Source organism: Clupea harengus, chromosome 13, assembly GCF_900700415.2.
Source record: "Clupea harengus chromosome 13, Ch_v2.0.2, whole genome shotgun sequence".
In the NCBI taxonomy this organism is placed as follows: Eukaryota; Metazoa; Chordata; class Actinopteri; order Clupeiformes; family Clupeidae; genus Clupea; species Clupea harengus.
The window spans coordinates 5,805,453-5,812,625 of record NC_045164.1 but is presented as its reverse complement, the minus strand read 5'-3'; positions in this window follow the sequence as shown (position 1 = coordinate 5,812,625).

Sequence of the window (7,173 nt, the reverse complement as noted above, 5' to 3'; positions counted from 1 at the left end):
GACAGACATGAATATGATGTTGATCATAGACGTTACCGTTGATCATAGATGTGACTGGTGTCCATTGGCGTAATGTAACAAAGTAATAATACATATTGTTAAGTATTTTTGGGAGTATCTTTACTTTTTGTATTTCTGTCACACTAGCGTAGTCATGGGTGTCCCCGGATGTGCCTGTGCCATCTAAAGTTCAAATTAAATATTAATATTACAGAAGCACCACAAACATTCTCAAGTGTCAAGGTGTCAAACATTCTCATTGACCAGACAGAGGCTGAGTCTCTCAGTGGTTTACATGAACAGAAGCTGTCACGTCCCCAGCAGAGACTGATCATTTTCTTCCAGTGATCAAACTGTTGGGAAGCACGTCCTAAGGGGATACAAATGCTAGGTGTGTCATGAAGTGGCTCACGTCCAAGGCATTAATTGTGTCCTGACTCACCAGAAAACTATTGGCTAGCTCAATGAGACCTATATCTCTGAAAGGGTTGGGAGCATGTAGCCAGGCGGTACTTAAAGAAAGGGGAGGGGGGGGGGGGGGTCATCGTGGTGACGTCACTGTGCTTGCGAAGTGTTAAGTATGAGGAGATGAGTGTATGAGGGCATGCGTTCAGACAAGTAGGCCCATGGGCTTCAGCACTCAACGCTCAGACAACATGACACCTCAACCATCAGAAAAAAAGGAAGTCAGCTATGCTGGTTGTGAGGGCATTCTTCACAAATATTGGTGTAAAGTTAAGTAGTTTGCCATTCTAGATCTCTTTCCTTGCCGGTCTACTGCATATTTCTCCCTCTGTGTTCTCCTATACTCATAGGTATTTGGATCATACACCAAGATTGGCTCAAGATACCCCCCACCACAGACACACACACGCACACGTGCACACCCCCGATCTGGAGCAGTAAAGACATTTGGGGATTTAGGGAGACCGGGTGAGGCAGGATAGGGTGAAAAAAAAGAGTATGATTTTGTGTTTTCCTCGTACGCTCTCAATCTCTCCTGGAAAAGCTCTTTCCTTAATTAGACGAGGAGAGGGGAAGATGATTTCTGGCCATGGCCGGTGTTGGGTGTTTAGGGTGCCTGCCTGAAGAGATCTCCAGATTGCCTGGAGGGTCAGGAAGCAGACATAGCGGCATGGGGACGTGCTGCTGCGGTGTCTGCCAGTTCCTGGGCAGTCGCCTCCATTCTGGGTTTCTAAAGCCAGACTATCCTCTTCCCCTCCACCTCCTCCTCTTCTTCCTCCCACTCACATGTAGACATCTGAGAGTCTGCAGAAGCGGAAATGGGAGACACTGCTGTTGTTCTCTGTATTCCCCAACACAGCACATAATACTTTTATTTTTTAATTTGTAATCATTGACAGTCACTCAGCTCCCAGTCTTGAAAATATAAACCAATATTGGCTGACAGAGTATCAGATAACTACACTGTCGGTTCAGTGACCGAATGCAATCAGTCAGATGATATATATTTACCACACAATGGCTGTGGTTGTGTTGTGATATAAAGTCAGAGAAAGAATGAATGGGGAGGGGTCGGCAGTGAAAGGAGCCTTATACCTTATCTAACCAAGTCACATTCCACTGGACCCCCTATAGACCCCTAGACCCTTTCAGGACTGCAAGACCAAGAAGGGCCCCTTCACATCCATAATGGCTGACGAAAGATTGACCCTGGCCCCTTCCAGAAGCAAGCTACTCCCTTATCACACTTGGGTGATGGGAACATGACCTTTGAACCTACCAGACCATTGTCAAGGGAACCTTTGTTGTCACCGTGACTTAGCAACACAGTATTGGAACAATGGCACCTTTTTGTACAACAGTATTCATCTCCTCTTACCTCAGAGTGGAATTATTGGGTGTCCTCTAGGGAAGTCACACATGTGCCAGCCTCCGTATGGCACTGGAAAGCTTGTAATACTCGTACAGGTTTGTATTATGTGCACGACCGCAACATTTTTAGAGAGGCTTTTGTTGCCAACACTAACAAAACTATTGTATACATGTGTATCTAAATTTGTTGCTTAGTCATTTGCCTTACTTTCTGTTCTAATGACCTTGTGAGGAAGAGAAAACTGCTGTTGTGACAAACTCCATGCTGTTAATACAAGTAACTGTGATAAAACACTCATTTAAGTAACCATTCTGTCATTTACTGAATTCATTGTCAAGTTGATTCATGTGAATCACTTCAAAGGGGGATATATGGACAAGGAAACTAATGTTAAAGAGAATATTTCATTCCACAGTCAAAAGCTAGACAACCTACCTACCTTGCAATCTGCCTTGCAGAGACAGGGAAACAAAAAGATGGAGTTCCATTTATTCGGTGTGCTTCAGGAGTCGTTTTATGAATGGCCCAAATGTACTCTGAGCTCAGAGACAGATACTGTGTCACACAAGGCTTGAGGGGTGCTTCAGAAAACAGGGCAACGTAGTTAGACGGCTGGGTACAATGACTAAAACCTGAAACAGCACTTTTTCCCCCGTTTTTGACATTTGAGGTTTTTACAGCACAGAAGATTTGATTCATGACAAACCCACTGGTGGTTTCTAGACACTGATATTCTAGATAACAGATGACAGATATCCTTATCCATCAGGTAGCCTTGTAGGCAGAGGCTACACTCAACTGCTCCCACTTTCTACTTTTTGAGCTTTGTTTTTGTCGGTAGCTAACTTTTATTAACATCATTACATTTATGTTGATGGCATATGGCAGTGTAAAGGAGAAATAAACACACCTGTCTGTTCCCACTAGCCTCCCAGGCTGGTATTGTCTGCCCTAGAAACTCCACAAGAATGTAAGAAGAGCTTTTACAGCACAAACATATCACTGAAATGTCATAATTAACCAAGCTAGCTAGCATTTAACAGTACCAAGTGTGCTGTTTTGTCCATTTGATCAGATTAAAACTTCAATTGTAAAATGCAACAGAAGAAAAAACTAAATTGCTGTGTACAGTAAATGTATTGTGTAGTGTTCCTATGCCGTGACCACAAACAGGGAACTTCCATCTTAGTGGAACAATAAAGTTTTGCACTGAGCTAAATAAAGCAGACATAGAGGCAGACAAATATACTCTCCAACCCCAATGCCCTCATTGAGCATGAAAGTAAGACAGAAGGGTGGTGCGGCCAGCCAATCAGGACCAGATATGTTGAAGTCATTCAAAAGATATGAGTTAGTGACATCACTCTTTACTGATCACCGCTGTCAGACTATGACATGCATTATGTTCCAGTGGACTTGCCCTGAAGGGCCTGTTTCCATTAGTCATGGTTGCCATGGTGACCAACTCCATTTTAGAGAGTGTATGCGTACAGGTATCCAGGTGAGTTGCTGGAAGCTGGAGGATATAATTGAGGTGCTGATAAATGACTCAAGCCAGAACAGCAGCACACAGCATGGAAAAATGGCACAGAGAACTTGCACCCAGTACCCATACACAGCAATTAGGTTACACACAGTCACGCTTCAGTTATTCAAGCCTCAGGCAGTCTATTCATCGACAGCACAGCCACATTCTTTGCTAAAGTTCAACTTTGTGGACCGGTTCAGAGGCCTTCACTTTTTTTAAATATGCAGAAAAAAAGTACATGCCTGTGAAAGGGGAGATGAAAGGCAGGTTGGAAGAGAGGGAGGAACATGGCTTTCATAAACCTGTTTTTAACTTTACAATGACATACTTCTAGGAACAGAAACAGTATCTTTTGTCCCTGATGTCTGTTTAAACAAGGCCCTGTAACAAAAGTCCGCACTAAATTACTTCCTGGGTGAAGCAACCTATACTGTAAGAATGGCAATTAAAATGTCTGGTGACAGTCCAGTAATACATTTTACTGTTTAATATGTTTCTTTGTGCTGTAAGCCTACATAGTGAATACCTTGAAATACCCTGGCCTGGCCTGGCATGTTCTGAAATCTTTTTTCTGTGCAATCAACCAAATATCAGAAGTCCATCTCGTCCACTTTGCGGACTACACTGACCATTAGACAAATTCATTTCTGATAGAGAAATCAGTACAGTTCAATGAATCATGGTCATTAAATTCAGGAGGAGGATTACAGCAAAAGTGTATATGTGATCACCACTGAAACCCTGAAAATTACATCTTTACATTTTTATATTTTTAAAGTGAGGTCTGTTAACGACCCACTTATTTGTTCAGTGAAGAACATTCCCTCCACTTACCAAAGCAACAAAGCCCATGAAAAGAGCATGTAGTCCTCTAGTAAAAACAAATACAATCCACCCATGTCAAAAGTCCTTATTGTGAACTACAACATGCATCCCAGCACAGGTCTAGTTTTATTCACAACTAGATCATCAGGGGACACACACTGAACATTCCAGAAATGTCCTGATGATTACAACATAATGTTACTACGCTTCTACGCTTTATGTGGCGATTAACCTCATTTGAAAAGGGTTACTTGTTTCTCAATTTAACCAACAAGAGAATCTTATACTAGCTGAAATGACCAGTGACCATTAAATATTGTCAAGAGAATCAGTGATCATTCAGTACTGTCTATGTACACCTATTTGATACCTTCCCCCTGGTCAGGATGCAGTTGTTGCTGGTGGTGGTGTGTCTCTGTGTGGGAATAAGAGCCCTGAACATGAACTGATATCACTTTAAAAACAAATCCCTCCGCACGCATTTTCCTTTTCCTAGCCACGTAGCTCTGTTTATTTTCAGGTAACTTTAGCGAATTCCAGGAAGTTGTAAATTGCTTGATAACAAGGACAGACAAAATGGCACCACACTGTTCTGCATCGGCCGCCTCCGTGTCTTTGCCCTTTATTCATTCCAAGAGCACCAGAGAAACGAAAACAAAACAGCCGCACAATCGCCACACAATCAGCCTCCCTCCCAACAAACAAGTCAACACAATCATCACTAAGGGACCAGAGCAGAATCAGTTGCCCAAAACAAACAAGATACGTGCTAAAAAAGGAAAGTTTTAGGAGGGTATCCCTAAAAACTGTAAGCAGATTACTCTGAAATATGGTGCTGTAAAATTGGTTTATCATTCCACTACATATAGTATGTGTTACAAGTATCAGAGTATCAGTGGTTTGTGTGTGTAATTGCTCAGATTAACGCATTGATGGCCACAGTGGTGTCGTTAGCACTATTCATATATTGTCTCTCCTTTTTCTCAAAATAAACCAAAGGCTTTTTGTTCATTTGTCATAACCATTGGTGTACAGGCACAGACATGCTTCACAGCGGGCAATGCAGCAAGCCAGGTCACTAACCAGAGCACCTGTCCTGCACTGCTAGCTCACAGGCCTCAATGCGGTCTCAGTGCCAAACCAATACAGGCACCATCAACTGGAACTTATATATAAACTAATTATTAAGTTGCATTCAAGTGATATCAACCCCTTACTAAGGAAGTGCACTCGACACTAAGATCTCTCACAAGCGGGCATCTCAGAGCGAGACGCCGGGGAAACTTAAAAGTCGTCCACTCTGAACACAGCGTGGGAGCGCCTGCTGGAAAATGGGACACCACAGCAAAGCGTGCAGGGTGACTCACACCAATCACTGGGTTTTTTCATGCCAGGGAGTGACAGCAAGTGGCATGCAATTTCAACTTCATGCAAAGTACACCATACCGAGTGATGAGTCAGCTGCATGAGATATACATTATTGCAGCACACTTAATGATACATTGTAACGAGTGGATAGATTATAATGGATTATTATGGATTAGTGTATATCTTACTGGGTGGTTCTCACTGACTCACTGTCATTCCCCATTGTCATAGTGTTATTTACTGCATTTGGTACAAACACATATGACTCATTTCATCTGTGTTACATTCTGATGTGATAGATGTGCTAATTAGCGTTAATTATGTTAAAGAAGCATTATTTAGTTTTGGTCTAAAACTAGTACACTAGCTACCTACCTAAAAGGAGGTAAGCGATATTGTAGGCCTGCTGTGAAAGCTTTTCTTACACTTTCGCGGGGTGTTCCGATCGAAACTACAGAACTACATAGTGCATAGCCTCGAGGGCTAGTGGGAACGACAGATGTGTATATCCTTCTCATGACCATATTCAATCAAAGTCATTAGAAGATGATACCAAAAGTAGTTACTCAACATACCTCAAAAGTAGCTGTTTTTTTTGTATTACAGAATTAGTTTTGACTTGGGACACAAATCCAGTGAGGTAGGGTAAGGCAACTAAGAATATATTCATTTCGAATATTTCAATAAGGACGTAGGCTAAAACGTAGAAGATTCACTTACTGCACATTCTGTTGTTGGTTCAACAGAATTAGCAGAAACCCATTTCAGTTCTCAGGGCTTCACAGCAGTCTTTCCTCACGAAGGGTTAACATTTATCGTCAGGCCTGGAAAATGAAAAGAGAATAGAAAAACAAAACAAAGCACACTTGTGATGTTGACATCAATTAGCAACGCGAAAACATACATAAAACAAAGGTGTGTCACTAAGTCCCCACCAAAACGTGTTAAATTCATCACTCGTCTCCAAATTAGAGGGGGGATTTATTGGGCTTACTTGTTACAAAGGAGAGCTGTCAATACCATCGCCAGCTAGCTGGTAATTACACTTGCACTGCCAACCCCACAGGGAGGACAGCCTTGTAGAGCGAGACAGAGGAGTATAATCCCAGCAGACCACAGCACTGTGGAAGCCAATGCGACAATAACAAGACGCAACAAATGCTTTCCTTTACGCAAAACAGGGGGAAAATGGGAAATCCCTGTCATTGGAACTGCATAAACCATTTTGCAAACTCAGCCAAGACATGCGAGATGAAATAAAGCCAGGGTGGGGGCAGAGGGGAAGACAACATGCACGCCAATATGAGTGCCGTGTGCCTGCTAATGAATGTCCCGGGGGGAGAGAGAGACGAGGTTCATTAGAGCAGTGCCTCATTGCTGTCTGGTGGCCGTGTGTTATGGTAACGGCGCTCCTGTTTGTGCCGTCGCGCCTCTTCGCACGTTTGCAAGTGTACTCATCCCGTCACCAAATGAGGATTCACAACTTTCGAGTACGGTCTGGCTAGGGCAGGCTAATAGTGTCAGGACCAATTTAAGTGGGGAAAAATCCGACAGGATTCCATACACACGCACGCATGCACAGTAATCATGACAAAGGCCTACAAATATTATGCAA